At 51.4% G+C, this 24015-nt stretch overlaps 1 protein-coding gene across 50 annotated transcripts in view; it reads left to right on the forward strand.

Annotated features, from left to right (window-relative positions):
- MAP4 (microtubule associated protein 4) overlaps positions 1-24015 on the forward strand; it is a 154449-nt gene that overhangs the window by 4680 nt on the left and 125754 nt on the right. For 9 of the 50 annotated variants that reach the window (XM_050708500.1, XM_035554476.2, XM_050708508.1 and 6 more), the window contains exon 2: positions 15159-15274. The exons of 36 other annotated variants lie outside the window; for them this stretch is intronic. The gene's annotated coding sequence lies outside the window, so the exon portion shown is untranslated. Of the gene's footprint in view, positions 1-447; positions 547-1500; positions 1836-10191; positions 10353-15158; positions 15275-24015 lie in introns of those variants that run through there. 5 more of the 50 variants (XM_050708503.1, XM_050708505.1, XM_050708509.1 and 2 more) reach the window with 5 other exon arrangements.

Consider the following 24015-nt stretch of genomic DNA (forward strand, 5'->3'; position numbering starts at 1 on the left):
ATCAGTTTTAGCTGCATGATTGAGGCCCGTTTGTGCAGCGCAGCAGGCCTTGTACCAGCTTTGTTAGCGAAGGTGAGACTTCCAGCCTCGCGGAGCAGCGACGTGCTTCTGTGGAGAGACTTCGGCACAAACAGGTCCGGAGTCTGTGCAGCCTGCCCCAGATGCCTGCGTTGGCACGGGGGAAGATTTGCTGTGTGGGAGGAATTAGGGCTAAGTATTAGGTGCATCCCTGCACCCTGGGTGACGTGCCGCACATGGTGTAGCTGGAGATTACCGTGGGCCGAGCAGGTCCCTCATGCAGTTCTGGCTATCAAGCTACTCCTGTGCAGCTGCAGGAAGCTTCCAGGAGAAGTATGCAGTTAATCACATCCATTAGCATGATTGAAATCCTGATTAGGCTGTGTCACCAACTCCGATTCTCCGCCCACGCTCTGCCCCTTTTGTCTGGAGTCTTCTTGAGAGACGGGGAACAATGCAGGATCAAACCCGAGGGATGGTCGCTGCGCGCTGAAATCCCTCCAGTCACTCTGGGCCCCCTTGTGACAGGTAACTCCAGTAAGCCGTACAGCTGCTGGCTGGTCAGTCGTAAAATCGGCCTCTGGTAGACAGAGGATCCCCCGCAACACTGCCAGGAATCCAGCTCAACACGAAGTAGGCTTGTCCTGCTCGTCAGTCGAGTGCTCGCAGCTTGCAAATGTTTGGTACCGGCTGAGCGCTAGCACGTTGCTGTAACGCCTCCGTCCACGCTGGGTGCCGGGGCGGCGCCTCCCTCCTGCTGGCTCTGCCCTGTCCTAGGCAGGGCCGACGCGGGGCAGCAGGGTCACGCAGGGCTGTGGTCGTGTAGCCTTCGACTGAAGTTAAGGCTCGGTGGGCTGCGCGCAGGTAGCCCTTGTCAAAAGCCACTCAGCCTAGCTACAGCTGAAACATGCCAAAAAAAAGAGGTAATTTTGTAAGCTCCGTTGTGCAGAAACTCCCTTCTTAAAACGTTAGCTGTTGGGAAGATACTGTACATACTAAAGCTGTTTCTTTTTGAAAAAGCAAGCTTCTTTCAGAGCATTAGGTCATACGTTTCCACCGCATTCCGCCTGGGAGTGAGTCATTGTTCCTTTGGTAAAATTGCATTGGGGCTACATCATCCTGGAAAGCTGCTTCTCAGCCCAACGCAGGGTGTTGACGCTTGCTTTAGACAAAGTAAAACTAGGGGAGCTTTCATCAGATGAATTTCAAAGTGTGCTTACGTACTCCCATTAGGACTCCTGAAGCCCGAGAATATGGGATCAATTCAGACCCGACAGTGACAATCGTGGTGCTGGGGACCCCCTGCCCACGGGGTTCTGAACCCCCACCCGATGCCTGCAGCGCGCCCTGTGTGCGGCCGAGCTGGAGTTTGTGACGTGCTTAAAATGCTCCTGGGGGAAGCAGGCGTGTGCTCTCGCGTCTCGTCACTCTCATTGTCCCTTTCCGTCCCTTCCCCCAGCCCGCCACTTGTGCGCTCGCTGCGGGAGGTCCGTGCCGTGGGCACCCTGGCCTGTTTGTCCTTCCAGCGGCGTGCCGCCGGGGTTTGTTCCCGTATCGTGGTGCCCGTTCTGTAGCGGGGCCGCTCTGAGGCTGCAGCTTTTTGTCGGGCTCTCTGCGGCACTGTAACCGTGCGTGCTGTGAAGTGGGTTAGGGTCAGGTGGGATTTCTCGAACTATTTTTAGGAGGCCCATAGCTCAGTTAAAGGGGAGAAGGGAACTGGCTGAGAAGGGGATGCGGGCAGGCACCGACCTGGCTCTGTGCTGCGGGAAGCAGGTGGAAGGAGCGCTGCCGGTGGCGTGGCTGCGAGCCTTGCGGAGGTAAGGCCTGGGGAGGAGTGGGGCAAAGCGTCCAAAACCATGGATGTGTTCCCGTCAGGAAAGCCCGCAGAAAGCGTTTGTACGTGCGACTGATTGTTAGCCCTGCTTACAGCAGTGCTGCGTGCTCCACTCCTGCCTTAACGTCAGTTACTGTCTGCAGCGCGGTTCTTCTGGGTGGGGCGAGGTGTCTTAGCGGCAAGTGCCCGGATCTCGAGTTGGGGTTGTTGCCATTGATGGGGATTTTTCCTCTCATCCGTTTCCGGGCCCCTTCCCGTTTCACCTTGGGTGTTCTCCTGTCAGTCTTCTGACTCCGCGGCAGCTGTTTCTCTACTGCAGTTGTGTTGGGTGTGGTGCTTGTTTTTAAGATGCTCCTGCATCTATCTGCACTGGTCTTAAGGAATCTCAGAGCAGGCATTCTGCTGCCCGTGGATACCTCATTAATCACAGTCACAGAACTGTAGGGCTTGGAAGGGACCTCCAGAGCTCATCGGGTCCAACCCCCCTGCCAAAGCACAAAGCAGGTTCCCTAGAGCAGGCCGCCCAGGTAGGCGTCCAGACGGGCCTTGAATATCTCCAGGGAAGGAGACCCCACAACCTCCCTGGGCAGCCTGTCCCAGTGCTCCCCCACCGTGAAGAAGTTCTTTTGCATATTTTATTACTTAATAGCGAAAGTAATCGGAGACGTCAAAACTGTGGAGGAGCAGAGACAAAAATCCCCAAGCCAGCTGCAGCAGAGGCTTCGAATTGGATGCTGCAGACATAAGAGGTAAAGAATGAGACAAAGAACTGAGTCACAGGCTGTTCCTTCCCTCTGACTCTTGTGGTGGCAGCAGATGGTTTCTTGTTTTGGTCATGAAATGAAAGCAGTTAGAAAAAGGGTTCTAGATGTAAAGAGATGATTTGGACTTCTAACTTAGCAGGAGCTGTGGATTTTAAAGTGATTCATGTATGCAGCGGTAACTTAAATGTATTTAAGGATGCAATAGAAAGTCACGAGATGAGCTATTGATGCGCAGCTTCAGAAGCGTTACTGTGATAATAAAAGAAAAACTTTAGCATATATGACGTTATCCCTGAGAAGGCAGAGATAAACCTCGGAAGAGCAGGGTGGGATGTGAGTGGAAACCTTTAAAACGGCTCTGAGGCCCTGGAGGAGACGTCGGGTCAGCGGTGCAGTTGGTACTTGCAGCCCGTGCTGCTGCTGAGCCTGCAGGATGGTTCCACCTCCGCCGGCAGCGCCAGAAGCTTCCAGCCGGACGGGGCGACAGGACATCGTCACCTCGCCTGAGGCTGGTAGCCCTTAGGTGGCCTGGGGGTGACACGTCCTAACGCGTGGCACCCGTGTCTCGGGGCACTGCTGGGACACCGCCTCGATGGGAGCTCTGCGTAGGGGGCGGTGGGTGGCTCAAATGCAAACGGGTTACGTAAAATGGAGCTTATATATAAAGCAGCGTACGTAATCTTCGGTGTTACTTTTTTCAGGATATCTTTAGGCGTGAAGCACATGTATTGTTTTTTCTTAGACTGCGCTTCCACCCATTTAAGCGTGTACAAGGTGAAAGTTAGGGGATATCTCTCTCGTCTTCTGAGGAGTGGATTTTTTTTTTTTAAACTGGTCTTCTGAGTAAAACATACTTTTTTTGTTACGCATTGGGATTTGGACAGAGCATGTAGGGCAATAGGATCAAGTGTCACATTGGGGATTACATATTTGTCCCAGGGTGACCCTCTTAGTAGCTTGCATTGGTGTAATTGGTGAGTGACTGCCTGGATTTATAGGGATGTATAGCTGCGTTAGCACTGCCTTGATGTAACCCTGGCTTATTTGCTTTTGGTCCAACCTACTTCCAGCTTGGGAATTCTCTTTTAAGGAGGGATTCTATAGCTTGCCTGAAACTGACATTTGCAGGTTTAATTTCCACTTAAATACAATGGTTGTTTTGCTGCCAATAATGGTTATTTATCTGAATACAGTGTATGGCGTTGCCTGGCTGCTGCAAGCCAAATGTGTCCAGCAAGCTGTACGCTTATTTGAGAACCGAGGCTTTAATGCAGGAGATGGCAATGATGGTTTTAAAAAAAATAATTGGTCAGCTGTTCTCTTGCTTGCATCGGTGGTCTTATTCTTGTTCTTAAAACTATACCAACTCTTTAACTCGTGATATTTTGATGTACTGCGTTCTTTTACTGGCAGCTTCTGGGAGATTTCCTTCTCCAATAAAAACGTGAACCCCGTGAAGGTGGGAAACGATTCCAAGCTGAGGTTGCCAACTCGCCAAGCGACCACGAGTGGCTGGTACCGCACAAAGGCCTTGCCGATGGGCACAGCCGTGTGTGTGTGTGTGCAGGCAGCTCCCAGGGCTTCCTCCACATCTGACCCGAGCCCTTGCTGGAGAGGGACCTTCCCGAGGGTTTGTGTTCGTTCAGTCCACTGCTCCGTGGTTCGGGCGTGCTCCGTTGTGCTGGCGGTGTGCTAGAACCGCGCTCAGGTAGGGGGGCACTCCGGGGGGGTTAGTGCACGGCTGGGGTGGCGCTGGCCGGGAGCAGCTGGATTTGTCGGCTGGCAGGAGATGGCCGGATTGTGCAGTAAATCTCCTTACGCGTTTGATGAAAGCCTTTAGTTTTAAAGCGCTGAGCTGGGTCTCTGCTGAATGCCCGTGAGCTGCGTCTGTGCTCGGGGTGCTCTGCTGCTCCTTCCCTCCATCTGCGCCCTACCGGCCCGACTCACGCCTGGCCCGTGCTGCTGTTTTCCTCGTTACCTGCGTTTCTTGCCCACCGAAGCCTGTCTGTGGGCCATCTGAGCTCATTGCGTGTGGGGTGGTTTTATTTTTGCTTCGAAGACCTTTCAAGAAGGCTGTTCGAGGGTTGATCGGAGCACGTAATTTAATACAGCGCTTCTAAAAATCTTAACTCCGGCTGGCATCAGCTGATGCCGTGTCTTTTTTAAACGCGCTGCAGACGTCTCTAATATTTTTCCCCTGGGGGACCGACTTCCTGCGATTAAAATGAGATTTCCTTTTAAAGTAGAGGTCCCTGGTTGTATAATGAGAGTAGGAAATGGTCCAAAAGTGACGCTGGGAGGATAGAAGAGTTATTTTGGTAATTGACTGTCAGGAAAGAGAATAGAAAGTTATGCTCGGGAGCGCACCAGTAACTTGAATGCTCTTTGGGAAGTGAGAGGAAAACATTTGAGGAGCTAAGTGAGGGAGTGCCCAGCTCGGAGCGGAGGAAGGGGGTTAAGTTATTAAGGGCGAAGCTGTACGGTGCGTCTAGGGCTCTTAAGCTATGCCAAACTGCCTGTAATCTCCTCGAAGAAGCTGCTGTGATTTGTCAGAGTAACGTGGCTTAGAGCTTGAACCTCTAGGAGAGCCATGGTGGCTTCTGCTTTTTCGACTCGAAGACCCGAGTGCGGGGTATTTCTTAGGGACTGTGCGCTTGGGTGGCAGTTCCCTGCCCCGAGGTAGTGTCAGAACGAGGGGCTCCGTCCTTTCACCCATGTTTTGTTCCCGGAGCCCCGCGCAGGAGCTGGCAGTGCTGGAAGCACCGTGCTGGGGGCAGCTTTGCCCGGCCAGGCCTGGCACCGCAGCGGTGGCGGCAGCAGCAGCAGCAGCACGCTGCCTCGCCCAGCGCTCCCCTCCTGAGCCCAAATCCGTCCGCTACACGCGGTGCTCCGTGCCGGGACCCGTCCTGCAGGGGTGCTGCTCCCCTGGGTTTAAAGCCGAGTGTTGCTGGTGGGGGTTTGTGTACAGCTCTGCTAAAGAAGCTTAAGACTGATTAATTCCAGATACTTACATTTCGAGTAATGAGATTTTCTTGTTTATTATGTTTGTTATTTATGTCTCGTTCCGCTGTTTTGTTCTGCGTTGTAGCTGACCGTGCCTCCAAGCATACAGGCCTGGGGAGGAGGGAACAAAACGACAATTAATTTGGTTCTTATTTCTGTTTCTCTCCTGCTTCCTCAGTAACCTGTGTTACAGTGCTGACATTCAGTGGCGTCTTCAGGAAACCGGGGGAATTTGCTTCTCTTGGGCCGCAATCTTGGGCTGGTGGCACACGTGTTACCCACAACACCACATCGCATTTTCACACTTACAGCTCTTGGGGGTGCGGTCTGAGATCAACCTGTGGAGACTTGTGGCAGAGCTCCGGTGTGCTGGTGAGCCCCCTGGCCGTGGGGTGCTCTTAATGGTTGCTTCGCCTCTTCCCTGCACCGTCTCTTCCTGGGTGGAAGGGGGAAGAGGAGGCCGAGGCTCTGTAGGTGCAGTGAGCCCGGTGGGAGGGTTCCAGCTCAAAGCCTGAGCCTGCAGGTGTTGGCCAGCTGGTCTGGAGCCTTGGCTGAGACCAACCCTTCTGGGATCCTCTCCTTCCCCTTAAACCCCATTTGGGGAGTGGGAGCAGAACATGCCGAGAGATGTTCTTGGCATGGTCGATCACCTATCGCCGTGAAAGCAGTACTCCGTCCTGTGCTGGTAGGAGCTGAATGCCCGCGGATCATCGTGTGGCTCCCTGAGATCCGAGTCCTCCTGGTTGCGCTGGATCCCGCCGAGAAGGCGCTCGCCTCGGTCGGTCTGTTCCTGAAAGGCCCCCCGGCCGCTTTCCCTCTGTGGTGTGCCTGCAGAAAGGCTGAAAACGCCAAAGTGATGGAAATAAAACCTTTTTCTTCCTCTGGGCCTGGGGTATGTTTGTTTTTCTCTGCTATGTAATTTGTCCGTAGCCTTATTTTTCAGCAGGCAAATATGCTGACTGTGCCTGTTACATTTCCCAAATGAAATTCCCTGGCAGGCGTCACATCTCCTAATATTTTGAGGTGCTGATGTAATCGCATGGTTGAACGTGAACTGGACAGAAAATTATACAGTGCAAAACTCGCTCTTGAAATCTGTATAGGATTTAAATACATTTGTTCGCATTATATATTTTGCAGTAGGCATTTATGCTGCTCAGCAATTTCACTCTTGGTCATTTAATGGAAAAAATGTGAATTTACTGAGTGCCGAGGGGGAGATTGAGGCTGACGTGCTGCATGTCCTTATCTCATCAAAACTTCAGTGGGAGTTATCCTCACAGCTGCGTTCTAATAAGCGAATTCAGCACAATGTTTAACTTGCAAATTAGAAGAGGGCGACACAACGCGTGCATAAAACAGGTAATCAAAGTCGAAATGCATCGGAGCATCTTGATTGTAGAACTGTAAAAAGCGTTTTTTTTCCTCAAGTTGTGGTGTTGCTTAAAAAAGACTTCACGGTTTATAAACTGAGGAGTAAAACAAACAGACTTATAAACAAACCTCTGGAACAGGAAGGTGGAACAGAAATAGTCTCTGATCTCGAGCGCATGACCCAGCCCGTGCAGAAAGGCTTGGGTAGCGTTGCTCTCCCTGCTAAATTTTTAAAGAAAAGCCGCTTTCCAGGTTACCAAGTCACTTAGGAAGTGACTTGCCTACCCTGTTTTGTCCTTAAGTTATTTCAATTTTCAGACTCCAGCTGCCTGGATGTAATTACCTAAGCAATGTAAGCTTTGGGTTAAGCTGGAAGTTGTTGCTGGGTCAAACTCCAAGGGGAAGCCGTGCGTCCACCTGCGACTCTTCTTGTTTACTGATACCGGACTTCCAAAGCCGTTCTTTCAGCCTTCCTGATAAGGCTTTAGGTTCAAGCCTGAGCTCTTCCGGGGCACTGGGGGTGGAAAAACCCACTAAATATGTGTGTGACACACACACGGCACGTATTGGGGGTGGGGGGGGGTGCAAGGGTCTCAGCACGAAGAGCAGAGGAGCGGGGCGCAGTAACCGGTGGTGGCTGGGACTCCGTAAACCAGCAGGGCCGTGTTACTCTGCGCGCTCCCATGGCACGTGGGGGGCAGATATCAGTGTCAGAACCACAGCAGGTTGGGCAGAAGGCTTGTCTGCACGGATTTATGCTGTAGCATGTTTTTTGGTGTCCTTTGTTAAACCTCTGGCTTTCCATGCTCGGGTGAGGGATAAACGTGTGCCGCCCCGCTCCTGCTGGCCTTGGAGCTTCAGGTGCCGCCGTGAGCAGCGTGGTTCTGTGCACCATGCAGGTGTGTGACATGGCTCCTTCGGTCCCTTTGGCTGCGCTGCCAGCACTGACCTGCTGCTGCGGAAATGCTTTTCCTTCCTGGGGGTGAATAGCTCGTAGCCAGGCAGGTGCTGGTCTTAGTGAAGAAATCCCATAGCTCGAAAGTCCCTACATCTCCAAATAGCAGTTATCTTTGGTTACCACCGTTACCTTTGTCCTCCTGGCACGATTTATCAAACTTGTAGCTTGCATGTCATGCTAATTGCCCCCGCGTCACTGCTTATCTCTTCTGAGAGGCTTTCTTTTAGTCTTTCAAAGTACAGGAGCCAGAAGCTCTACCTGAAAGCTCTGTGTTACACTTCTCAGAAACATAATACCAAAAAGGGGGGGGTGTATATCGAGGGGACCACTTTCATCTACCAGAGATGTAGCCTGTGTTTTGGGGGATTCTGATCCAAATCCTGTATTTCTTATCTGGAGACTGCCTGTCACTTGGTCTCTATCTTAGCTAGCTTTTACTAAATGACTTTTTCAGTCTCCTCTTTAAAAAAAAAAAAAAAAAAAAAAAAAGTTGGGTGTTGGAGATGCTCGCTGGATTGGTCTGATTAAAGGCCGCCTGCTTTCCTCTTTCTTTGTGTAACCTCCAGGTTAATTGGCTCATTCCTTCTAGCTGAAGCTGAAAGGCTGCGGCGTGAGCTGCAGGCAGCAGATGCTTGGATGGGAGGAGAAATGAACCAACCACAGGATGGAACTTTCGGAAGCATCTGTATTTGCCTCTGGAAAGTGAGCTGAGAACAGGCAGCCCGTGCCTCGCGAGACATCTGCGGGATTGGTTCGGTCACAGAACACAACCGGAGCTGCTCTCGATTCCTAACTACTGCGCGGCTTCTCGGTTTTGTCTTTGTTCAGAATTCCTGTGATCCAGCTGTTAATAAATGCGGCTGCGTCTGGATTTGTTTCACTTGCGCTATGCAATGGCAAACTGTAATTCTGCATCTGCTTCTCTTTTGCTTCTTGTAGCTGAGTTGAGAATTCGCCTGCACTGGAGGAAAATACCCGGGGAGGTCTGGAAGGAGGCTCAGAGGTTGGCATGCTCGGCTGCGGTGCAGGGAATAGGATGCTCGGGTGTCAGGGCTCATGGGCTCTGGCTTATGTCCGTGGGATTACTTCTGATTTTGCCCAGCAAGCCTCTTGCATAAAGCCGAAGCAGTTCTTGAAGCAGAAGTGAAAGCCTCGAGCGCTCAGCTAGGAGGGACGGGCAGATGCTCTGGCTGCTCGTGTGCCTGTAGCTCCCCGTTCCTGGCCCAGCTGCCCTGCGGGAGCTGCTGCACTGCGCGAGGTGCCCGCGGCTGGGAGAGCCCTGCCCGGAAGGGGGCACGTGGGTCTGGGTGGTCTCAGGCTGGGGAGGAAATGGAACCAGGATTTCCAGCTTCCAGGGCCTGGAGCCCCCTTCACCCAAAGCGGGGGTGCTGTGGGCACTTCGGTATTTCAGCCCGATGCTTTGTGTGCTGGGGGTGTGTGGGGTCAGCTCCTTTGGAGGCCCGCACGGGGATGCCTCCCCCGTGAATCTGCAACGTGCTGATCTTCAGCACGACCAGTGCCCGCGCCCTCGGGCAGGTACGTATCAGAACCGCAGACGCCGGTTTTGGGGTTTGTATGGAGGAGTCGGCTGCCCGGAGCCTGTCGGGCTCTTGGTTGAAGCCACCTTTTGAAAGTAGGTGTCTGAGCTCCTGCGAGGGGAGCCCAAGAGGTGGGTTTGCCTTTGGAAGCGAGGGTGGTGGTGTGGGCACTGTTCTTCTTCCTCGTTTGTTCTCCAGCAAGGGTACCTCAAGCTGTAGCAACCTTTTCCTTCTGTGCTGCTGTGTTCTTGTTCTGCAGCCTGAGGCCAGCTGTGTGCAGGTCAGGATGCTTTCTCCTTACGTGAAAGGGATGCGAAGAGGGACTGAAGGGAGGCTGTAAGAGTTAAAAAGCGCTTCTTTTGGACTTGGGGCGGAAGCCCTTCACCAGACCCTCTGATACTTGGAGTCAGGAGTCGCCCCCTTATGTTCTTAATAATTTGCCTAAAAATATCTTCATAAGAGTGCTAAATCTAAAGAGGTAGAAATATTTAAAAACAAAAAAGCAACAGAAAAAACCGAAACCCTGAATATTTTCTGAACAATCAAGCGAACCTTTCCACGCACCATCTACAATCACGGAACGAAGCGAACTTTCTGAAGCGCAGCAGCGTGTAACAAACAGCTTTTTGACAGAGTTTGCTGTTGGGAATGATCTCATCCTAGTGACCAACTGGTCTCTGTGCAATGCTCCAACTATTTGCTGAAACAAAAGTGTGCTGAACCGGCTGACCACCGAGCAATGCGCTCGGTCGCGTCTGCGGGAGCCGCGTGGACGCTCGCGTGCAGTCGTGGCGCGGCGGCAGGTAGAGGCGCCAGCGGTGCGGCTCGTCGCTGCCCTTCGGAAATGGGCTCTGCTCTTTGAGGTGGGGTAAGCTGGAACTACTCCCTGTGAATTTAGTGTGTTTTTCTGGCAAGCGTACTGATCGTTTTTTTAAAGAATCTGTATGAAATACGGTCTTAGCATTTTTACTTAATATGGTCTCTATCTTCATAGTTTTATTTATTTATTTTAGAGCTTAGTACGATGAATTGATAAGTAGGACGTTAGTGTGCATGTGGCCAGAGGTGCTTCTGCTTGAATAGTAAATGACAGTAAAAGTTGGGGAAACAGTGGAATCTTCCATACTGCAAGTGACTCTCAAGTGGTGATGAAAAATCTCATGCTTTCTACCTGTTTCCATTTTTAAAACGATAAAATTGCGGTGCTGTAAAGTGTGCGATTAACTTGAAGTCTGCAGGAAGAGCAAACCCCAGCTCTTCGTTTTCTGTGCTGCTTGTGGGAGTTGGCAGTTGTATCTGTCTCACTGAGCTGGAATTCAGTCATGTGCCAGAAACAAAAGGAGTTTGATTCTAAGTTGACTTCAAAAAATAGAGCTCCTGTTCCTCAAGTTGTAGTAGTTGTTGTTTTGTTCCTTCGGTTTCTCACCAGTCTGTGATTATCTGTTGTCCTTGAGAGCTTTGCAAGCCAGAGGCTGATTCCCGTTTGAAACGCAGTATCTGTGCGTAGGGGGAGCCAAAAAGTTCCTGTTCGACTCAAATTCAAACGGTTTATTTCTGTCTGTGGGTGAAATGCTGAGAACTGTTTGAAAAAATAATAATGCGGCTGGATGTGAGACAGCGTAAGATACTTATCTTCCTTCTTGGAATTTGTCTTAAAAATGGAGGGGGAGAAGAGTTCATCAGTCATTTTGGAACCGAAACAGCTTCTAAACGTAAATGCGGCCGGAGTGAGTGCCGCTTGCTGGGGGCTGCAGACTGGGAAGTCCCTGAAGGCAGGGCAGCATGGGGCAGAGCTGCGCATACGGCTTCTTGTTCCGCTGGGGCTGCTCTCATCCCCTTCCCACCTCCTGGCCAGATTCCACTGGTGGCGACTCAGTATTTGGGAGCACGACCTGTGGGTGCAGAGCTGCAGTCAGGGTGCTGGTGCACTGAAGCAGCGCAACAGCTTTGGGACTCGCTGGTGAGCTTGTGATAGGCCCTAAACCCGCGGATCCTAAACCCACGCAGGCACGGGCGGTTTGCAGGTGGCTCCTCCCAGGGCAGCCCCATGCAGCCGAGGGCAGCGCGAGCAGGGTGGGTGCGTGGGCACAGCTCCTAGTAAAGGACCTTTACTAGGAATGGACTTCCTCTGCCGTTGGGACAGCCCTTAGGGTTCTTCTCTGCTCGGTCGGGGCCTTGCTGCGCTGGATAAAGGACGTGCCGTGTGCGTGTTCCTCCGCCCGCCCTCCCTCGTGCAAGCTCCTGCAGCTCGGGGCTCTGCAGCACTTCTTGGTTCCAATAGCTGTGAGAAATGAGAATCATATGGGGTTGAGCGCACAGCTGGAAGCTAGCTTTACTGGCACATCGCAAACATTTTCGAAACATTTTCACAAGGGATTTTTTCATCTAGTCATACCCCAGCGCTTGGTGTATCGCGTTTGCGTAGCTTTAGATTTCTGGAAGCTAAGACTTAAGGTAGGGAATCTGTGCGCTGATTTATGCTGTGAGGTGCCCTTGTTGTGCTGTTCTCACTCTTGATGGGAAACTTTATGTTTTCAGAGCAGAAATGATGTAAACTTCCCCTGGTAAGCATAGAACAGGTATCTGGAATCGCACCAAGCTCCCCTTGTTTAGGGTATTGTCGTCGTGATGACTCTCACTCACTGCAGCTGCTCCTGTGTTCAGCGAAATGGAATAGGGTCTGTGGGGAAGGAGTCCTCTACAGTGCCGCCTCACTTTTTTCTCCCCTCTAGTTCTCCATCTCACGTTTTATTCCCTGTGACTGAATAGCAATTTGCAAAGGTGCAGCAAAATAAAAATAGACGAGTCTCACGTCCCCCATGCCTCTAGTTGTTTTGGCCATGGCCATAACTCCTCGCTGTCTGTATGTGCATGTTTTGTTGAAGTTTAACGATGCGCCACAGTGTCTTAGAGCAGGGTAAAGTGAATGTCGGATGTGCGGCCGTACCCGGTGGTGCTGTGCTCTGCAACCATCCTGCAGGGCATCGCTTCAGAGCCTGCGTCAGGTGCACCGCTGCGGGTATCGTGTCGCAGTACCGAGCTAACTCCTTCACCTGATCGGGCTTCTCACAGCTGTCTGCACCTTGTAGCCTGCCGTCATCTGATGGGTGCTAGGAATCCATTCTGCTTCACACCAAATGGGGCAAATCTGTTTTCAGAGGCAGTTGCACCATGGGAAGCTGGTGCTTTTCCTCTCTTCTAGTTAATTTTTTTGCTACCATTAGAAACATTCTGCCTTAAATACTCTTTTAAAGTTGCAAACAAGTATTTGTCAGGTAGTTTCAAGTCCAGTTACTTTTGCCTTTAACCTGCCAAGGAGTGATACAGTGACTTAAGCAGCCCTAGTTCTGATGCACACGGTTAGCGTCTTGTAGCTCGGACTAAATGTTTAATCAATTTGCAAATTGGCATCGAATCAGACTGCTGCTTTTTCAGTCCCTTTGTAAAAAGAAAAAAAAGGGGGGTGGGTGGGTGGTAGTTAACTTACCTTTACAGGTTTAAAAACCAATCAGCAGCAAAAGGCAGTCTGAGTCCCAGGGACTGCTCCTCTTGGGAGAGATGAGAGTTTCCACTTGTGGCAGGCTGCGTTTTTACATCACCTCAAAGTGTGAAGACTCCTATGGAAACCCCAAAAGCATAGTCCCTATTAAAAAGAAAATTATACCCGACAGTTTGAGGTAGATTATGGGATGATAGTGGCAGATGGTAGGGAAAAGATGTCGCAAAGAGTGCAGTCCTGTTTTGTGCTGTTCCTTCCCAAAGGCTGTTTAGCACACGTTCTGTTTTGCCCCTTCCTTCCCCCTCTAAAAGACAAAGCAGTGTTTTACTGTTTTACTGTTTTCTCACCGCTCGTGCGCGCGATAGTGCAGCAGGAGGCTGTCGGTCAGGTAGAGGAGTGCTGTGAGTCAGGCCGACTGTTGTAGGAGAAAGGGGTAAAATGGGCTGCTTTGTGCCTTGGAAATGTGATACGGAATCCATTAGGCAAATAACTAAATGTTAAAGATCTTAATCCTATCTGGTTCACTGTTCTGACCTCTATCTCCCCTTCTCCCCTTTCAGCAGGTACGGATATCGCTTTCTGCTTACACCTTGCGCAACAAATCTACCCGTGCTTGCTCTGATTTTAACCACAGGCCGTAAATGTAGGTGCTGCAGGACACACAAGGGGAGCACAGCTGATTTGTGTGGCTCCCCCTGCCCGCCTTAATTCCCCGCTGCTTGGTCCTCGGCACGAGTGACGGGGAAGCCGAGCGATCTCCAGAACACCGCCAGCAGCTGTCCCAGGCTGAGCTCCACCAAACCCGGCGTGCCGCTCCTAGCGGGGCCAAGGGCAGCGGGACGTGGAGGGATGTTCTGCAGATCACTTCCACCCATGTGGCGTCCTCACGAGGCTCTGATGTCTCTGCATGACCAGGCTCCGTCGTGCACTTCACTGTATCAGCAGCTCTGGTGTCTCGGGGCGCTGGTACTGTGTAATTGTGGTGGATCTGGTCTTGTGCACCTAGAGCTTTCGAGCAGCAAGTCCTGAAGACTTCTGGAATATAGTCCTATTCCAAATGGTCTTGGTTTTAGTCGGCTACAACGCTTCATACAGTGTGTAATGATCTGAGTGTCATCGTTAGCTGTTAGAGGATGCCCTCTAGTTTAGAAGCAAATATTTTGATCGTAGGAAAAGCGCACAGTCCCTGTGCTACTGAATAGCCATGGCTCAAGGAAAGGCTGTTCAGATTTACATTTAAAAAATAACCCCCCCCAAAAGTCTGCCAGGGTTGTTTTGCAGCACCCAGAGCTGAGTGGGGTGTGTTTTCACAGGCTATAGAAAGACAGTGGTGAGGACCTGTAATTCTTCACTCTGCAGCCCAGGCTCTGACAGAGCACGATTTGGAACATTGCGCTGTCAAATGTTGAGGATCACTGGAGCTCTGGGCAGGTTTAACTTTGTGTTCAGATTGTTTTCGTTTGGCGTTCTTTCCTTGCCCTTCAACTTCCTCACGAGGGGAGCGGAGGGGCAGGCGCTGAGCTCTGCTCCCCGGGGACAGCGCCAGGACCCGAGGGACCGGCCCGGAGCTGGGACAGGGGAGGGTCAGGCTGGGGGTTAGGGGAAGGTTCTGCACCCAGAGGTGGTCGGGCACTGGGACAGGCTGCCCGGGGACGGGGGCACGGCCCCGAGCTGCCGGAGCTCAGGGAGCGTTTGGACACCGCTCTCAGACACAGGGCCTGGGTTTGGGGTGATCCTGTGCGGAGCCAGGACTTGGACTCGATGATCCTGGTGGGTCCCTTCCAACTTGGGATATTTGGTGACCTCTCTGTGCAGTTACACCGGCTCAGAGTCGCCCTCGGTGTCCTCAGCTGGGCCTCACCCCGAGGGGAGTTGGTGCCGCTTGCCCTAGAGATGCGTGGGGCAGCGGCTCTCCTTAGGGGCTGATTCCAGAAAAGCAAGTCGAGAAGCTCAGTGGCTTCTGGCACTTATGTAAAAGTGATGGTGTGTCTGTGCATAGGGGGGTTAAATGTTTTATTTTTTTTCCTCCCCCTTTCTGACCCCTATTAAAACTTTCTCCCTGGGGAAGGCAGAGAGAACTCTACCGATGATGCAGAGACTCTAAAGCTGTTTGTGTAACAACAAAAAAAATAGCGTTTCTTTTTTTAAAATTTATTCCTTTCTGTACTAGTTACATTGTCTGGCAGCACTAGAAAAAGGAATGCGTTCCCTCCGTCTAGTAAGAGCTGATGATGGATCTTCTGTGTCGTCGTTGGCTAAATAGGTCCCAAAGTCGATATGGAAAAGGTAAAAGTAACGTCAAGTTCTGTTGTGATTCTCACTTGTAAATACTGAATTTTGGCATGGTCTAAACTTAAAAACGTTCGTTTCCATCCACCCTTTTAATACATGAGCTCTTGTACAGAGGAGGTGCTGCTTTCCTGCTTTCATCTGCTTTAAGCAGCAGCGTGTGTGTGGCTTGCCCTGGGGACGCTTTTGTTCACCTGTGACTAACGAGTGTCAGGTGTTTCTAAAAAGACCTTATCTGGCTGTGCTGAAACCGGCCCTGCTGCTCGTGCCCCTAGAGCCTCGCTGCTCGGCGTAGTCTCCAATTTCTGTAGCAGAGAAACGAGGCACTGGAAACCAACCCGCGAACCCCGCGCGTGCGCAGGTAGCAGGTATCGGGTGGAGGAAGATAGAGTTTCCTGCGGAGCAGCGTCTGTGCTCAGCAGGGAATCCCGAAAAAAGGCAAGCAGAAAAGTGCACTGCTTGCTAGCACTCCGGTGGCAGTGCTGTGAGTGTGGAATTTGTTTTGCTTCTGCCCCTGCTCCCTCTTACTCCTCCTGTTCCTTGTTGCCGTTTTGCCCCTTGAGGAAGCAGAGAAATGTCTTTTGGTGGCCCGCTATGTGAAAGGGATGAGCGTCGCTTGAAAACGTTGCCTCCTGTTCCTTATTTCTTAGGGAGATGAGGACGATAAATAGAACACAGAGCCGCGACAGAAGCTGGGTGCTGTGGCTTGTTAGGGAAATGTGTGGCCTGAATTCAGATCAGCTCACAGACTTCTTGATAAAAAGAGCAGCTAGTTCTTAAAATATATAGCCTTAAAAAAGGAGGCGCTGAATTTGCTATTAAGTGGATGTTTCTTAGTCTTGCTCGCCTTCTAAAGTGATGGTCTTGGCTTGGGTGTGACTTTTTTTGAAGGATATGGTTAACATCTAGTTCAGTTCCTTTTCGGTTAAATATTTAAGATATTTGGGAACACTTACAATGCACCAGTTATTAAACCTGTCAGACTGATTGCCCAGATACTGGTTTTTGTTTACTTAGAGCACAGCTGGGTATGAGAATTTGGTCTTAAATAAATGGCCTTCTGTACATAGATACCTTTTCTTTTTAGCTCAGCAACATATGCTTTCAGAGCTTTTAATCCAGGCTGCTAGTCAAGCATCCGCAGCGCGTATTCTGCTTAATTCGAGTACTTGATAGGTTGCAGGATTTGGGGGCGTTTAGTTTTTCCTCCAAAACATTCCACGTCAAATCCGTTGTTAGAATGAACCTCAAAAATGTGCCCTAAAGGTATTTCTGCTAGGTCAGCGCTGGGGCGGTTGCAAGGCCGGGCGAGGAAGCACGATTCCTGTCACTGCCACGCTTTGAGTTGGGGTCCCCGTGAGCTGACCCATTCAGAAGTGCCAAGTACTCCTCAACGCAAAGAGCGCCCGCTGCTTTCCCCGCGGGTCCTTTAACGTATAGAAGATCCCATAAATGCCCCTGTGAAGGCGCTTGAAGGTGCGGTGAGCTCTCAGCGCGTGGTGAAGCCTGTTGGCAGCATCCCCGAGAGGTGCCGTGCGGCTCCTTGCTCTGCCATCCGCAGGTACCCACGGTGTGATCCCCTCGTGCTGCGCCTGCTCGGGGGGACGGGGCTGGGAGAGGAGGGCTGGGACCTCTGCAGGAACCTTGTGAGTAAGTGAGGGGACAAGGTGGGTGATGCTGGCGCTTAGGTTATGCAGGTTGGCGGGCGTCACCTTGAAAACATGGGTACGTCCAAGTGTTGTGAGTGTCCATCCTTCCTTGCAATTGTAAAACCGCGGAGGCGGTTCAGAACTCTGACAGTTGTTCCGCTTTAAAGCCGTCCCCTTGCAACTTGTCGCTGCTGAGCTGGACTTTGAGGTCCCCAAGAAGTGGGAGACCTGAACTGTTTCTTTGCTCGTTAGCTGAAGCTGCAAACAAATTAATCTGTTAACTTTGTGAAATTGCTGTCGGCACCTGCAACTTTCTTGTGCAGAATGAGTTTCCTTCCCTCAGTCAAGGCACGATGGTGTTTGAGAGTCCCAGGGAGCCCCCGGTGTTCTCCGCTCGGGCTGCCAGCAGGTGGGTGTGCTTCACGCGCGTTCGAGTTACCTTGTGAACGTGTGCAGCATCGCTGCCCGCTTCACGGCTCCGACCCGCACAGCGGTTTGCTGGCTGTGCAGGCGGAGGGGAAGGGGCAGCCTCGGTGGCGAGCCCTCTCCCGACCTGCGGGGTAGGCGGCGGGAGGGCAGCGGCGCCGTCTGAGTTAGCGCTGGCGTGAATGGGCGGAGTGGGGCTGAAGTGCGTGGAGAAGGGTGCTCTTTGCTTTGCACGTTGCATTGTTGCATCCTGCTGCTGACAAGCCTGCCCCAGGTTTTGCTGCTGCCTGCTGGGCGTGCGGCCTCAGTGCCTGCCCGGACTCGGAGCTGGAGGTTGGCTTCTTCCCGGTCCTTTGGCTGAAGCTGTCGCGGGCGGGTGGCGGCTGCTGGGGCAGGCTGGAGGGAGAGCTGCGGAGGAGAGTGCGGGGAGTCGGAGGCTGTCAGAATTACCTCCTCACGAACAGCCCTGAGGGCCAGGCATTCAGCTGGGAGAAAAGAAATTATGGAGAGCAAAGACTTTATAAAAGTCTCTTTAAAAGACTAGTAAAAATGATAATGCATCTCCTATTACGATTATTTTTTAAAAGCAGCGAGAGAGAAGGCCTTGCAAAGACCCCCTGCTTCTTACAGGAGGGGGCTGGGGGACTCCTAGGATGTGTCTGCGGTAGTGGCAGAGGAGGATCAGCCGCGGTGGGTTCTGGGGAGCTGGGAATGATGTGAGTATCAAACCAGTGCACGAAGGAAAAGCGTCTCGGCGTCTGGGGTCTGTGTCTGTGCTGGGGAGATCCCTGGTGCTTCTGACCGCGCTGGGGTCAGAGCAGCGTGCTGGGGGTGTTCTCGAGAGTGTGAAGAGTGTGACCTGACCGGTGCGAGCGCCTTCTCCAGGTGTCCTGGCCCTGAGCGTGCTGCTGGGGGGCAGCCGTAAGGTCCCCCCGGCCGCGGGAGGTGCAGTCGGCTCAGCAGGCTTTTCTTGGAGGGCCAGTGAGGGCTGAGCAGCGAGGGCTGCTTTTTCTTTCCGTCCTCCTCAGGTGACCGCTAATGTTTGGACCCAGCTAAGGGAAAAAGGCTGCTGGGTGAGCTTCAGCTTGGTGTAGTTGAGCTGAGATGCGTTAGGATTCGGTAGGTCAGGACTGGGCTCCGGTATTTATAGCTTCGTGTTCTAATGTGCGTGCAACTGAGTCTTCGCTTCTGAGTCTCTGTAACATCTCAACTCATTAAAAATGTCTCTCTCTGGTATTATTACCCCAAAAGATGGCAGGCTGTTGGATAACACTGCCTAAGTGTGGGCGCGGGCATGTGCTTTGACAACTAAAGCATATGACAGGAGTCACGGTGGGTCTGTATTGATTAGATACGACAGCAGGAGGAATTCCTGAACTTTAATACCTTTATTTTTAGCTGTAACTCAGCTAGGCTGAAGGTTTGCTGTTCAATGAATTGTTCCGAAAATAAATATTTCAGAAGAGGATTAAACTGAAATGTGAAAGACAGTTTTTTGTTTTGCATCAGCGTTGATGGAAGGGACTGGTCAGAAATCACCATTCTCCTGAAATTTGCATGCTCTGAATCCAAACTAGGGCTGCTTTTAGCAAAACTCCTCATCCACACAGGAAGCTAGAGGTGCTGTTGGGAATGCAACTGTGATAGCTAAAATTAGCTAACAGCCCTGCTAGCAGCGGAGTTGTTCAGCTGTGAAGACATACTCTGGTTTTGCTTAAATCACTTTCTGTTTTTATTGAGCTTCTACCAAAAAGGAATTCACTTTCTTACCGAGAGCGTTATCTGCCGTGGTTCTTCTTTTTGTGGGTCTGGCTCTGTGCGTTTAGGTTTTTGTTTCATTTCGACACATCTGACCCACAGAAAGGTTCAAAAATCATCTGTCAAAGTATTTCATCTCAGTTCTCGGGGGTGTTCTCGGCCTCCTGTCATGCGTTTCCCTGCCTTGTAATGCACTTGGTGACGGCTCCTCGCCCTCCCCGTGCCCCTTGGCTGGCTGTGCACTGCCGAAGCAAGGCTGCAGGAGCTCACCTCTCCTTTGGGGTTCAGGGCTCTTCTGGAAAGACCTTGGCAGGGCCTTCACACCGGTGATTTACAAGGCCGTGAGTCATTCCTCCAACTTTCTGAATCATTGCTTGTTGTTTCCTTAGTCAAATTGCTCTTGACATATGAAAATCCGTGGTGCCATAAAAGAAGCCATGTGCAGCTGCTTATTTACTGTCTGATTGTGTGAACCTCACTGCCTGACTTTGTCAGCCTGAATACTCGCAGAGGACCATTTGTTAAAGCTTGTCCTCTTTAATAAGGATTAAAGGCGGATATCGCCAAGGAGTATCTGCTTCCTTACAGCTGAAGATCTTCATTCTTCCCTCTACTACCTGCGTTTGGGAAGTACGAGCTCGTTCTGCAAGTAGCAAGTCTCGTGTGACTCTGGAAAACGTCTGGCTTCCTGTTCGTGGATGTTTCCTTAGACGATTATTTACTTCCAGAGTTCAGCGGAACTCAATCTTCATGTCTCGAAGGCTCTTTGAACTACTTGGGTCTGCGTTCAGCACTTCCCTTCTCTCTTGGCAGAAGCTCTACTCAAACACCTGGAATCGAGTCTAAAAGCAGTCCTTTAAATACTGTCAGCATTACTGGAGGTGCCTCATGCAGGCGTAGGAGCAGGAATTTGACGGTGATCAAAAATTCACTGACTACTTGGCAATGGTACCCGTGGTGAAAACAAGTCTTCCGTGTATTCTAGAATAACCTCGTGTTTTAGGATCTTCGTTTCTGGGGATCTTGGTATCTGGGCACCTACCTTGGGGTATCCCCAAGGTGCCTGTGGCCATGAAGGCAGTTCTCCTTGTGTCCAGTTGTAGTTAACGTGCTGCGTGGCATATTTCTCCTCTAGGAAAGGACTGGGGTGGAAGTCTGAGATGTCTTCAGCTCGGGGTTTCATGGCCACCGTGGCAGCAGAGGCTCGGGGTCCCCGAGGCCGCGTTTGAACGCTGGGTGCTGGATGGCGTAACGCCGCTTTGCATGCGGAACCCTCGCTGCGGTGCGTCATCCCTCCTCGCTTTCCAGATCAAGCGATCTTCGTGCACCAGGCATATCTGAGACGGAGCTATTTAAAGGTGCCTGTTGGTCTAGAGATGTGGAAATAAAGCACCAAGGGTGAGAGAGGACAGGAAGCCAAAAGCTCTGCGGGCTTCCTCTAGCAGGATCCGAGAAACGGGATCTTCTGGAATTGGGGATGGGAAGGTGGAAAGCGCTGCTTATCTGGAGAAATGGAGGGAACCTGTAAGGGCGTCTGACAGAAGAACAGCGCGTTCTTCCTGTTAACTGCACCGAAGTGCGTTCCCTTTTGGTGGGGTCAGAGTGACAACCCCGAGTGTAAGGGCAGGTTTGGTCTGATCTCTGCCAGTGCACCATGAAGTCAGACTGAGATGAGCAGCGTTTGTACCTAAAGTGCTAAATCGCTGGGACTAGGGACTGTCTAACCGTGGTAGCTTTGTGAGGTGGATGGAGGGGAGTCTCTTCCTTCTCTCACACCTTTTTGGGTGCCTTACCAAGGTTGCATGCTTTTCTCATGGACCGGAGAGGTGGTAGCTTACTCCGTCCTCAAAGGGGCTGTCCTTGGCAGCTGGCAGAGACAAGTAGTTGCTGCTTGGAGCAGTAGGACTTCTCAATATTGTGTAAAAGCGGGGAAGCCACAAGAAATGAATTGTTAGTGTTTACCCTGAAGTACGTCTATGCATTCGGGACTCTCGCAATAACTGTTGTATTGCAGATGGGATGGTCTGGTAAACTCGCAGGCGAGAAGGGAGCAGAAGGTGAGAGGTAAGCAGAAAGTACCGCGGTCTCGTAATGGGACCAGCAGTTCAGCTGGTGAAAGATCCATTAGTGGAAAACTGGACGGGACGAGAGGAGCCGTCAAAATGGTCAGTGACAGAAGTACAAGGAGCTTGGGAACCAGCGGAGCTGAGGGACGAGAAGTACTGGTGCAGGACGTGAAACTGGCTATTAGGGGGTGGCAAACATGATGGGACAGTATGCATACCAGGCACTGCCTGCTCCCTGATAGTGCAGGCAAGATAAAATGAAGAGCGGGTGTGGTGTGGGATGTAAATGAAGCGGAGGCTGCTCTGCTCGTCTTGCGTTGCTCTTTGGTGTCACTTGTGTAAAAACTCTCCTGGGGAGAAGGTTGCAGACTAGGGATGAGGGTTGCAACGTATGGACAGGTGTCTCTAATATTAAAATAATTCCCTCTGTTTCTCTAAACTGGGGAACGACTACGGGTGGTGATGGGCACGGTTCAGTATTTGCTGGCTGCGTGATGGATGCTGTGTTCTTTCCCCCATTCACCAAGACTTCTAAAAGTGGCTGGAGTCTGTCTCAGTTTATTTTGAGGGCATGAGGTACTGCGCATCTTAGACTACTGTGAGGTCTAGCACGTGCAGATCTCTGCTGTCCCACCTTCTGTTCTAGGAGAGCTGTCAAGCAGGTAGGAACAAGCAGCATTTCTGCTTGCTGGTCACAGACATCCCATGCAAGGGAAGAACGACCGATGTCATCTACCTGGACCTCTGTAAGGCCTTTAACACGGTCCCACATGACGTCCTGGTCTCCAAATTGGAGAGAGATGGACTTGATGGGTGGACAGTTCAGTGGGTAAGGAGCTGGCTTGAGAGACCAGGGAGTGGTGCTCGATGGCTCCGTGTCCGGGTGGAGGCTGGTGACGAGCAGTGTCCCTCAGGGTCTGTCCTGGGACCGGTGCTGGTCAATATTGTCATCGATGACACAATGGGATCGAGTGCACTCTCAGCAAGCCTGCGTATGACACCAGGCTGAGCGGTGCAGTCAGTACACCAGAAGGAAGGGATGCCATCCAGAGGGACCTGGACAAACTGGGGAAGTGGGCCCATGGGAACCTAACGAGGTTCAACAAGCCCAAGTGCAGGGTGCTGTTCAGTGCCTCACCACCCATTTTTTGTTTTAAAAACAAAAAGTTGGAGAGCAACTCTTTGCCCAGTCAGATGACAGGACAAGGGGGAATGGCTGTAAACTACAAGAGGGGAGGGTTTAGGTTAGAGGTTAGGAGGGCGTTCTTCACTCAGAGGGTGGTGAGGCACTGGCACAGGTTGCCCAGAGAGGCTGTGGATGCCCCATCCCTGGAGGTGTTCAAGGCCAGGCTGGATGGGGCCTTGGCCAACCTGACCTGGTGGGAGGTGTCCCTGCCCGTGGCAGGGGGGTTGGAACTGGGTGGTCTGTGAGGTTCCTTCCAACCCGAGCCATTCTATGTAAGGAGAAGAGCAATTTTTTACAACTTTGGATAGTTGATAAGGCCTTTGTAGCATGTGAATGCTTTCCTCCAGGATTCATAGGACGAGCAGCTACAGATGCAGCTTTACCAGGAGGCTCTTGCCCAGACCAAGAGCCTGCGGCCGCCCTCCCTTCACTGATGTCAGAACCGTGCGTGGTGCAGCGCTGTGTGGCTGGAGGTGGAGTCGTGACGTCCAGCAATAAAAAGGAGCTAGTACTTCTCAAGTGCTTCTCATTTTCTTTAATGTTCCGCCACAAAAGAGAGTGGCTTCCTTATTTATATATGTTTTTCCCCTTAAGAAATTGTTTGGTATTCTCAACGCAAAGAGCCGTTGAGATGTAGTGTGGGAGAGCTGGTGGGTTACCGTGAAAGCTGTGGGATGAACTCTTAGCGGAGCACCGCCAGGCTGTGTGCCCAGGGCCTGCGGCTGTGAGCGGGGCGCTCGTCGGCTGGAAGCAGCTGGGGAGCAAGTCCCTGATGCTCCGATCTGTCACGGGGCGGCGAGCGGTGGTGTGGGAAAGGAAAACGTGGGTTTCTGGTGTGTATTAGCAGAGCCTCCTTCTGTTGGAGGGGGAGCGGCGATGTTACCATACAAGCAGGAGCTCATCCATAATATTTATCTCTGAATCATACACAAGGTATTTCTCCATTCCTTAATTAACTTCGAGCTTTCCCTTCCAGCCCTGCGGAAGGGAACGGGGCTCTCGCAGAAGGTTTTTCTCACTTCTGAGTGTGTCTCCGTTTGCTAAAGCTGTAACGGTGGTGTTTCCACTGGCCTGGTTTTTCATTTAACTGGAAACTGTCATCTTACTGCCATGGGACAGGAAACACGCATCTGTAGCGAGAGGAACAGGCGCTGCTATATCTGTACGGCTGCATTAATAACAGGCCCTGAGCTGCCATTTTGTTGTGAGGCTGACTCAGCTACTTACGGCGGCGAGGAACGGGTTGGATGGATGTTCCTCCGTGCGTACCGAAATGCTGAACTGGCTCTTCCTCTGCAGCTTGGTTTGTGTTCGCGTCCACTGAGCGCTACGTGGGGAATGTAGAGAGTATTGTTTTAATACATGTTTTTGTTTTTAGATATGCTTGTTTTGCACTAAAGGAATGTTAATGAGCAAGGTATAGAATAATGTATACAAAAACTTGGGATGCAGCGTGCAGAAGAGGAGGAAATGGTTCCCTGGTAAAGCTAGTGGGCATAGCTTCAAGGGTGTAATGGCAGACAAACAGCAAATAGTCTGATGTCTTCAACCTGAAAAACATAAAATATTAGTCCAAATATCATGAATGTAGTATTTAAAAAAAATAATACAGCTTAAGGTTTTCTTCCTTTCACTGATGCATCAAGCCACAGG

The sequence above is a fragment of the Cygnus atratus genome, chromosome 2, assembly GCF_013377495.2.
Source record: "Cygnus atratus isolate AKBS03 ecotype Queensland, Australia chromosome 2, CAtr_DNAZoo_HiC_assembly, whole genome shotgun sequence".
In the NCBI taxonomy this organism is placed as follows: Eukaryota; Metazoa; Chordata; class Aves; order Anseriformes; family Anatidae; genus Cygnus; species Cygnus atratus.